Genomic DNA, 10,895 nt, shown 5'->3' with positions numbered 1-10,895 from the left:
TTTATTTAATGTTACTTATGCCAACCCCTTATTATACAGGCTACTTCCCAGTGTTTAGTTTGAAACAAAAATACCAGCACTCTGTCACCCATACAAACTAAGGATAGTAGAGGACAGTAGAGGACATCTAGTTTCAGTGCTGAAGTGTTTTTCTCTTTGCTTCGGAACAACTCCTACATGTATATGCATATCTTATTCCTCCCTCCTAAACTTCTATACAAGGTTTATTTGTTGTGTTTGCTATCCCTTAGTTTCCAAAAGTTGTAACTCTCAAGAATAGCATCTTTGGAAATAGGCCTCTAAAAATATTGTGAGAAAATTTCTCCCAACATAATGTTCAACAAACAACACCCAAAGTGTTAGAGAAAGGCAAACAGATGCTCACTGTCTATCTTGCAGTCTAAGAAAATGATGAACCTATTGATAGCTGCAGTAACAAATCCAGCTTTAAGTAAGGGAACATCCCAAATAATCGTGTTAAACCTCTTGTTTATTCTGGTAGACAATAATAGGATTTAAACACAAAGTGCTGCTGAAACTGTAAAACACACTTCAGTGCCAGGGGAAGAAAACGTCACTATTGCTCAGTGCAAATCAAGGGAGATTATTTAATTAGGATCCTCTCATCCTTTAAGCAAATAAAAGACCCAGAGTCTGTTTCCTTCTGCCTTACCTCTTTCTGCTTCCCACCATTCCTTGTTTGTATCATGTTCATCAAAAGCGTATTTTTAATCCACATCATATACTTCCATGACTCCGACCTTACACTTACTAGCCATTTCTAAGCTTCTTCTCCTAAGTAAAATGGTGGCAATCATTTCTGACAATATCTTCCAAAAATAGGTTCCTCGTTAGCGTTTAATCTTGCTTCTTACTCTTTCCTAAGCTATACTCTTTAAGGTCAATTAACTTTTCCGCCCTGTTATTTCTCTTTCTAGTCATAGCTCTTTACAGTCTTGCTCTCGAGGCTCTATTTTACACTGTTAAGATCATATTATACCTTTGCATTGCAGATATGGGAGCTCTCCAGAGCAGGTGCTGTCTCTTAGCTCTTACACCAAATTCAGTGTCTACTTCTTCAAACCTTTTGTCCTGCTCTTCATGCAATGACAGTAATCTTCATAGTTTTTTTCTTTAATATCTTACAGCTAGCACAATAATTAATTACTCTAGGTAAAGTATTTACAACATTATCGGATACATTTTATTATAGCCAAAGCTACTTATGGATTAATTATTATCAGAAAATACTCACTGGACCTTCAAAGTAATACTATCTCAGTACACAGACATGGGATTCCTATAAGTCTTTTCATTGCTGTCTCATTGTAATTATCTATTTGCCTCTTATTCTTTTGCTTTCATGCTTAAGTTCTGATCAGCTCTGAGTAGTTGCATTTATAATATTCTTTTTTTCCCCCTTTCTTCTCCAGAAAGGGAAACAGAATCCCAGAAACCAAAATTTCTGTATTGTAGAAAACATGAAAAGAATCAAGAGACCTTTGCTTAGGTATGGATACACACTTGTGTTTTACATCTGGGATGAAGAACACATAACAGAATTTGGGTTTGGAAAATTATTCAATTTTCCTTCTATGAACAAATAAGACTTTATATTCATACATATTCCGTGCAATTTTTCTCAAGTTAAATAGGACAATTCCAGATTTTGTGCAGTATTGCTAAAACACCCAAAATGTTTTTACCCAAAGGCTGTTTTTTTCATAAGCACAGCAGTAATAGTACAGTAAACACCACCAGTGCCGTTTCTTCCTGGTCCAGGAAATCATGAATACACTGAAGCTTATCCTTTTTAGTAATATGCAGTGCTAAATACATGGCATCCAGGAACAACCTGAAAGAGAGATTGTACTCAACATAATTATGCAAATAGATATTTTTAAAGAACAAAAAGAAAAGCAGGAATGATGATATGCTAATACACCAGGAGAAGAGAATATCATGGAAACCATCCAAAAAATTAAGTATTTGTTCAGCCCAGAGCTTTTCCTGCTTAATTTTCCCCCCCACTGGGATGGAGTGTGGGTACATACATGCCTCCAAAAGCCTTTCAGGAATAATTGCAACGAAAAATCATAACTAACAGAATTACTACTCTATTTCTTTTTAATAAATTATTGCACCATTTCCCTAAAATCAATTTTATCAATACAGTAGGAACATAACTGAAATTCATATGGCAAAGATGATGCTAGATAGTAGTTATCTGGTATACAACAGCACAGCCTAGGCCTATTTTGTAAGTGATTAGTAAAGGGTTATTTATGGACAACATAAAAAGGATTACTTAGATTTACATGGGCAAAAATTCTCATGACGTGAACTAGGGCTTCTTGAATAATACCTGTTAACAAATTGACAGGCGGCCTGTGCCGCCGGGATTAGCAGGCAGAAGATACCCAAGTGGAAGAGCTCTTTATAAACCCCAAGCAAGAGAGACTGGTTATGTGATTTAATCCTCCTCTGGCTGCTACACACCCCCACTCGCAGCCAGATCCTCCACAAGAAGGGGGATGCAGGCAGGGAGCCGCGTGGTTACTGCGCGTAGACACATGAGGGACTGGAAGGGTTTGGGAAAAGCTCAGGGCCTCGATGAGCGCTGAAGGTCTGGGTCTGAGCTAGACCTTCCAGCAGGGAATCCTGGTGAGAAGCGGATGCTTTGCAACAGGTTTCTGTCCTTAAAAGGCTAGAATTGGTACAAGAGCATCAGCACTGAAGGGATCCTACATCTTTTTTTGAAACCAGTTGCCCTAGAAAAAGCCATTATTTAATTTCTGTCTAACAAATGGGGAGCTGACACCTTTTCTAGACTATGCCCGGTCTCATTTAGTTAGGTAGGCCCTGGTTAGATGGAGCTTAGGTAAAAAATCAGGAAGCAGCATTTCTGAGTCACCTCTATAGTGGGAACCTCACTGCTAAGGCGGGTACTGGGAGCACCTGTAGTCAGAGGGAGACCCTTTGGCACTGTCATGAGCCCTGCAATTTCAGATTTGTATCTAAAATGGAAGGATGAAACTTTGGGCAAACAACTGTAGTGTTCAAACTGATTTTACACACAAAGAGAGGGTAGGGTATCTGTTCATGTAGTCAAGGATATCTTGCTGATCATGCATAACAGCAGCAGACACGTACACTTCTCAGGTTTTGTTTTTGACTTTGATTTTTGTTGTTTTGTTCTGATACCCTGCTCTGTATCACTCCATCCTAAAGGAGACTTGCCAGTGTCCCATGGATGCTCGAAGAGCATCTTGTTTTGGGGTAACACCTTTTCTGCCAGAGCATGCCAATCTGTGCCTCTTTTTTTCCACACCACCCCAAATAAGTGAGGAACACAAATTCCTAAGGACAATTCCTGCTCCTTGCTCCCTAGTAGGAGAGGCAAAGGATGATCAGTTCTTGGATTATTTGTGGCAGTATTTTTAATTAATTATTTATTTATTTTTAAGTTCAGTACATTCTCATGTTTATGCCATAATATTAGGTATCAACAGTTGAAAAAGTAGCAGAGTATATAGAAAAGAAAAAATAACATGGATATCTAAAGCATAATCTAAAATTTTGTTAAAAACACTAGCAGGGAAAAATCCTTCTAAAGCAAGCTTTCAAATGGAGATGAGCCTTCTAAAAGAACATCAGAGAGCAGTGATAGCTGCTCACTCTTTGCTCAGCCACGTGAAAGTATTGTTTAATTATGGATCAAGTTCAGCCTTTAGTGCCTTGACCAGTGTCAATTATTCTTTCCATTTTCTTCTGTGAAATCATGCTGAGCAGGGGTGATGCAGAGACAAAATTTGATATTATTCATCTGCCTATATTCTCTAGAGAACATCAAAAACTACAGAGAGAAGGGAGAGGGGAAAAAAAACCCTTGGAGCACTTTGAATTAAGAAATAAGATAGAACAGCAAGAACAGGGTCTAAAACAATAAAGTACAACTCTCTCCAGGCAAGAGATCTGAGAAATACAGATAATGACAGATAATGCCCATTTTTGTTAGGTACCTAAATTTAAAAATATATCTCTTTGCCCAAAATATATATAACAGAACTCTTGGAATTCTAATGCTCTCACTGTTAAACCAAAGCAGTCTGTGGCTGAAAACATCTTTTTTTTTTTTTTTTTTTTTTTTTTTTTTTACTACAGAGAGTGCAACCTAGAGGGCAGTTTGCCCTCGTGTTTACCTTAGCTTATGTCCCCCGTGTGGTGTATTCGGCCCTAAAAGAGTTATCAGAAAAGAAACTTATCCCCTGGGAGCTATCAGGAACATTGCTGCTCCTTGAAGTGCTGGTGGAACAGGGACAATCTGCAATGCGAGACGTGACCAAAACGTCCTTGTGCCTCACCCAATCACTGACAGTGGTTTTTGACTCCTGCATTTATTAACAGTTTGTAAAGTTAACAGGTTTCAATGAAGTACATCAGGACTGGTCCTGTGCACAGCATCTTCTGGATAAAGATGATTCAAGAGCTAAAGTTAATACTATGCACTTATCTCTGAATGGCACTGATTGCTTTTACCTTACCTTTAATATTCGTTTCCTATGTACGAGAGTGTGGTTCAGCATGCTTTCAGCAGATGTGTCAATTTCCTGTGAGAGAAACTATTTTTAGCAATGTTTTATTCCAAATACATTTTTAATTACTAGTAGTGCAAGAAAAGAACAAATTAAGAACAGTTTCTGCATTTCATCCCCAAGTAAGTACTAGATTTTTATAGACGTACTTGAACTGAAGCCAGTATGACATGAGCAAGAACATCAACTTGGCCTAAACACGTGATAATAATAAACTGACAGCAACAGCAGATGTCTCCAGCTGTACTTCTGGAGGAGTTTATGTCTCTCCGTGTGAGGTCAGCCTGGAAAGTGTTGGTGAGAAACTAAACCAAAGGCAACATGGACTGTTTGAACACCAGCCTCTGCCTACATGGGAAGAGTGAGTGCGTCGTCTTTATTGCATCTATGTTTTATTCTTTATCACGCTGTTGCTCCACTCTGTGTTTGTATTTGGCTGAAAACACTTGAGAACTTTAAAAAAGACCAAAATGCCTGGCACCAGTGCAGCACCCACTACAGAGTGCACATATTCATGATAAAGTACTTGTTGCAAGGAAACGAAGCCTGCTTAATTGAAGTGTGATTACCCCAATGTAACACAGTCAGCTGGTGCTGCAAATCATGAGGAAAGGTTCACTGAAGGACCAGTTCTTTAACCCAGGATGTCATTCGTGTCATTTAAAGAAGCCCAGAAATATAATCTAAATTGCAGCAGCCTCTACTCTTGCCCACAGCCTCTGCTATACACAGAAAACACTGCAGCACTAGGAATTATAACACACCTTCTTATGAGCCCAACCACACAATATATGTGTTCCTGAAAGGAAATAGCGTATGGCTTTCCCCATGTTGCTGAGGAAGTTTCTTCCCCAGCCAACCATAGCCTATGTCTGGAGAGGCTGTGTGTGACCGTGGAGGACAGCATAAGAACCTGAGAACCGAACTGGCCACTTGAAGTTTTTCATTCTGCTTCCAAAAGCACAGTTCCAGAGCTATCCTTCATAGCCATATGTTTTTTCATTAATACAACATCATCTACTTTTGCAAATCACTCTGACAGAGAAAATGTTTTGCTTTGCTGCTGGAGAATTGCTAAACTACATTTTGTTGTCAACAACAGCAACGATTCCGTGAGGATTTTTTTGGTTCTGCTATGACTTCAAAAAGTTTGACTACATCAGCCTAGTAAACTCAGAGGTATATCTACAGGAAAAATTTCTATTTTAATTTATAAATCATTTCCATAACAGCATAATTTGGGGGCACCTCTGCCAGATGTGGTTGCAGCCCACTTTTTCCACCTGCCTGCCGACAGGCTTGAGCTCAGCTGCTGTTAAATGCGTGCGGCTTAGACTGTTGACAAGTAGTTCAGTTATCATTTCCTATGCAAAACTCAGTCAGCTCAGTACAGCTACATGAATAGGATCAGTTCTTACCAGAAGCCTGGAGCCTTCATAAACATGTTACACCTTTTTGTCTGTAGACATGTACTTAGTCATTTCTGAGCATTTCACAGATGGCATCCAGTTCAATCTTTTTCCCACACCAACAGGTATCTAGTTGCTACATTGATTGCTATTTAGACTATGTCTATACTACAATCCAAAAGTGTGACCATTGATGAAGCAGACATATTTAGCTTACCTTTTAGAGGAACGGAAAGTGACAAATGTGACATCAATCTTTAAAGGTGCTTCAAGGGCAATCCTGAAAACTGCGTACTCGAAAGTCAAACTTCAGACCACTGAAATCAGTTTCCAGAATGACAAAGAAATGAATTAATGATCACTTGGATCAATATGACATCCTGAGAAAGAATCAACATGGCTTTTGCAGCTGGAAGTTATAGCTAGTAAAGCTACTAGAATTATCTGAAGAAATCACCTAGTACATGTGGACAAGAATGAGCTATCTGACATCATATAGCTGAACCTTCAGAAAAGCTTTCAGCCACATTCCTCATCAAACACTATTTACAAGCTACTACAAGCAGGAAACAAGACATGGCTAAGAAATAACAATGTATTAAACATAGAAAATAAAATACAGGAAGAGATGTTCATTTATTGCAAAAGGGAAGATTCCACAAGGATCACTACAGGGATCTTTGCATTTTACCTATTCATAAATGATTTGGAAAAGAGGACAATTATGTAGGTGGCCAAACTTGCCAACAACAGCAGAGGTGAGGATGGATTCCATACAAAAAGAAAAAAATAGGACCAGGATGCTTTAGCTTGAAAATGATATCACTAAAGGGATATAGCTGAAGTCAATAAAATGAGAAATAGGGAATGATTCCAGCAAAATTATCAAGCAGCAGGTTTAAAAACCAACCAAACAGAAATACATTTCTACCACACTTCCAAGCATTCCAATGAACACGCTTAAGTTTTGTCTGCAAAAGCAAGGTACTTGCTTGTGAATTCAGTCAAACATTGCAAATAAACCTTCTCCAGGTGAGTAAGCTGGAAAGAAAATCTAGGTTTTTTTCACCTGCTTAAGCACAGGAAAGAAGGAAGCTGCAATTACCATGGGGAGCGCTGTTCTACAGGGCCTCCGCGAATTCCCCCAGTGGAGAGCTGTCATTTCTCAGGAGTAACCCCAGCAAAGCATGCTTACGGGACCGGCTGAATCAGCACATCTCCAGAGTACTTGGCTCTGCATCCTTTCCTATGCTATTAAAGAATAGGAATACTTATGTGCTTTGGGGGACTGCCTACTAGCTGGGCCAAGACGCATTTGGCATTGTTGATTTACCCAAATAATATTTCCAGCACCAAGTCCCAGAGCTCAGCTTCTACGAGCTGAATTCAAAAAGGGAATCAAGCCTATTAAGTCTCTCCAACAAGACTGGAAAAAAATGTACAAAAGAGAATTAAATACCTAGTAATACCATGGAGAAATATAAACTCAGGGCTGGGAAAACTTGTTCCAGCTCATGGGAACATTTTGTATTAATATCTGGCCTTAATGTCTTCTTTTTGCAGTCCAGCACTGCAAAAGAACTGAATCACTCTTACTGAACAATATCTACAGAAAATAACAAAACACAAATGCTTCTCTATATAGGACGCATGAGCCATCTGTAAGTCATATCATCTCTTTCCTTTCCCTAACGTTGCAGACTCTCCACTAAGACTAAGAGCTCAATCTTTCCCTTTTGGCTTTCCTTAGAGCAAGCCAGCTGCCTCATGGAGCTATCAGCAGGGTTTATTTTTCCTGGCTTGGATGCAAACCTCTAGCTATTAATATGGGAGCGAGTTCTGCTAGCTGACAATTTAAGATAAAGTAAATTGGAAGTGACATAAAGGAGCATGTGGGTGTTAACGTGCGTCACCAAGGTTCTTTTCTGACATCCTGAAAGGTCTCGTCTCTATGGCCGACACTGGCAACCTTTACCAGTGACCCTATGCTATTAAAGGGTAGGCACTCTCATTGATTTGTAAAAGTGACAGATGCGGCATGTGGTTGTAAATTAGCCATGTGAAGGCAGTCTCCAGAGATTTCCAAGCATGTTTTTTTCCTTTGCAATGATCTGTGTTCTATTTGCCAAGCTGCATGAACTGAAGCACTTAACTCTTTTCCACCAGTCATCTTATTGTAGTTCACTTTTTTTTTGTTGTCTTCTTGTTTTTCCTTCTCCCACTCTCTCTAAGCTATTATGATTCATTGGGCTAAATTTCTGCTCAGTTGTTTCTTAAGATGCTTTTCTTCTTCTCATCATAGTATTTCTGATGAATGTTAACAAAGTCATATCAGGTTAAAGTTGAAATCTTTTTCCAACTTTTAGCTTAAACATATATATATATATATATGTATATCTATATCTTTAATTTTGTGTATAATGGAATGTTTGTTCTGGTGAAGATTTAAGCATTGGCTTTGTTAACAGCTGAACTATAGCCACTGTTCACAAACAGCGCAAATAGAAGCTCTGTGAGCTTCCAAGTTTCTTCAGCTCGTATACAGAAACCCAGCTGTGGTAGAGTAGCACAATCTGAGAAAGGGCCAAGCCATCTTATGCATAAATAATTGCCTAATGCAAAGGATGACAACAGAAAATAAACTTAAATATTTTTTTCTAGCCTCGATCGTACGACTTGCATCAGCGTTCTAAGAGATGCCTACAAGGGCTGACACAAAAGTGAGGGCACAGGGAGGACCTGGACTATCATCCATCCCTACCAGGCATTATTTAGAGCACAGAATCCACCTTCTCTGGTTAGTCTGTTTGAGAATTTTGTTCCCCATAAATTCAATCATGTTACTGTAATGATGGTTTTAGGTATGCACTTACATTGGAATTTATCTGCTATAGTAAATCAGAATTCCATTTAGGTAAAGATTAGCTGGATAATCTTCACAATAAAGCAACCTTCTAATAATTAAATTCAGGACATTTAAACACTTATCATACAAAAGCATCTATGTGAAAAAAAAGCCACTGCTACAAAAACAAAACAAAACAAAAACACGCAAAGACAAATTATTCCCTGGATTAAATGTCACCAGCTGTAAAAAGCACCATGACAAAATGTGCAGGTTAAAAGGTCATGACCCCATAAAACTCCTGTTCTAGCTCCTTATCCTAAATCACTTCCAATTATGTATGGTAAGTTCTTCCCATTTTGAAGCAGAACACACTGCTTCTGAGAACTTCAGATTGGATGTTCAGCATGGATCCAAAGGTGAAAGGTTTAAAGTTTTAATTGCTAAGCCCTCAAATCTCTGCCCTTTCCTCTATTGCCTTTCCTTCTGATGTTATTTGCTATAGTTATTTTTAGTGAGCATTCACACTGGGCGAGCTTATGCAGCAGTCCTGGTAGACACTCTGAAACTCTCCTCTGCTCTCTTTAGGATTCTGCAGCTCATAATGTCGCCATTCTTCCTTCCCACTTTAGCCCACTACATACACCTACCCTGTTAAGGCAGTGCTGTTGGAGGCTGAGGTGTTGGTTGGGGCCCACGTAGCTGACACTGCTGGAAAAAAAAACAGAAAGGGAAAAGGGCCTCCTCTTAAATTTCCAAACTTCTGTTGTGCAGCAAGGATGGGTCAATCCATGATCGCTATTAAATCTCAGTGCACAGCGATCACTTCACTGCACTCCCAGATCACTTCAATTCTCCTTCGCGTGCTTCCATCGCTCCTGAGAGAAAGAAAAACAATTACAGAAATGACAGGACCTTTTAGTGTTAAAATTTAGTACCTAGCTATATTATCATAATCTTCACAGTAGAAACCATCATCTAATCAAGCCGCCAAATCTCAGGTCATAGCGTTAATGATTTATGTGTTCAGAGCTGCTGTTCGGGGTTTTTCTTTTTTTGAAAGGGTGGGTTAACACTGAAAGGGGTTGGAAAAGGTTTGAGGTTTTTCAGTGTTGTTGTTTGGTTGTTTTTTTTTTCCTAGTAGCCTCTAAATGTTTTATAATTATTCATTTTAAACCTATTTCCTGGTCAATCATTCTCAAGCTACTCATTCCCACCCTTTAGTAAAGTCCAAAATTGACTGTTACTATGGAAACTGCTACAGATGTAACAGCTGCAATTCACAAGAAAGAGAAAGAAGAGGAAAAGGGATCAAGAAGTGTCACTTGCATTATGCAAAATTTCATAGCTATGTATGAATTGCACACTGTGAATAAGGTCCTTTGTGAACCCAAAAAGTTAGAAAGGTCACCCGAGCATTAGAGGAAATGATTCTTAAGTCTGTAAATGAATTGCTTTCAAAATTCTTATCTGAAAAAAGAACTATTTATAATCTCTCTTTCTAAAGTCCATCTGCCTTTTCATACAGGGAAAAAATATATACATATATTTTTTTCCTTTAAGTGTCTTTGCCTGTAACTTGATTTTGCACTCATTTTTTCACTGGAAAATAATGCTCAACAGAAAATTTAACCCTAGATTTCTTTCACTCTCAAGCTGCTTTAAGCACAACAGACATGCCAGCAATGTTTGTGGAAAAGTTGTCAGTTATGTCTTTTATTTGCATGTTTGAAAGTATTTTCCCCTGCTACCCCAAAATTCTCTTGAATGCATCTGGGCGTTAAACAAAAGAAAATCAGACTGTGAAAACTCAGAGAAACACAAAAGAATAGAAATCCCGTAGTAAACAAGAACTGTGCAGGAATGTACCCAGCCTGTTCCTCTCATCAACTCCAATATTTTTACACCCCCATAATTTCCATTGACTTCAGGCAGGTTTCTACAGGCTTGGCCTGGAGAGTCGTAGAGAGGAGGGAGAATCAGGCCTTTTGCCTAGTGCTCAGCCACCATCAATTATTTAGAAGCAAAATTATGTGACATTTTTTT

The 10,895-nt window shown here is 38.7% G+C and overlaps 1 long non-coding RNA gene across 1 annotated transcript; it reads right to left on the bottom strand.

Annotated features, from left to right (window-relative positions):
- Nucleotides 1-509: 509 nt before the first annotated feature.
- LOC136995386 (uncharacterized) lies at nucleotides 510-9,596 on the bottom strand. Its single transcript, XR_010886965.1, has 4 exons — nucleotides 9,500-9,596; nucleotides 6,222-6,321; nucleotides 4,545-4,610; nucleotides 510-1,855 (listed from the first exon to the last, which is right to left on the bottom strand). It is a non-coding gene; the product is annotated as an uncharacterized lncRNA (long non-coding RNA).
- Nucleotides 9,597-10,895: the final 1,299 nt, after the last annotated feature.

This window comes from Apteryx mantelli, chromosome Z (genome assembly GCF_036417845.1).
Source record: "Apteryx mantelli isolate bAptMan1 chromosome Z, bAptMan1.hap1, whole genome shotgun sequence".
Classification (NCBI taxonomy): domain Eukaryota; kingdom Metazoa; phylum Chordata; class Aves; order Apterygiformes; family Apterygidae; genus Apteryx; species Apteryx mantelli.
Note: the sequence above shows the minus strand (reverse complement) of the source record. Positions and strands in the feature narration are given on the sequence as shown.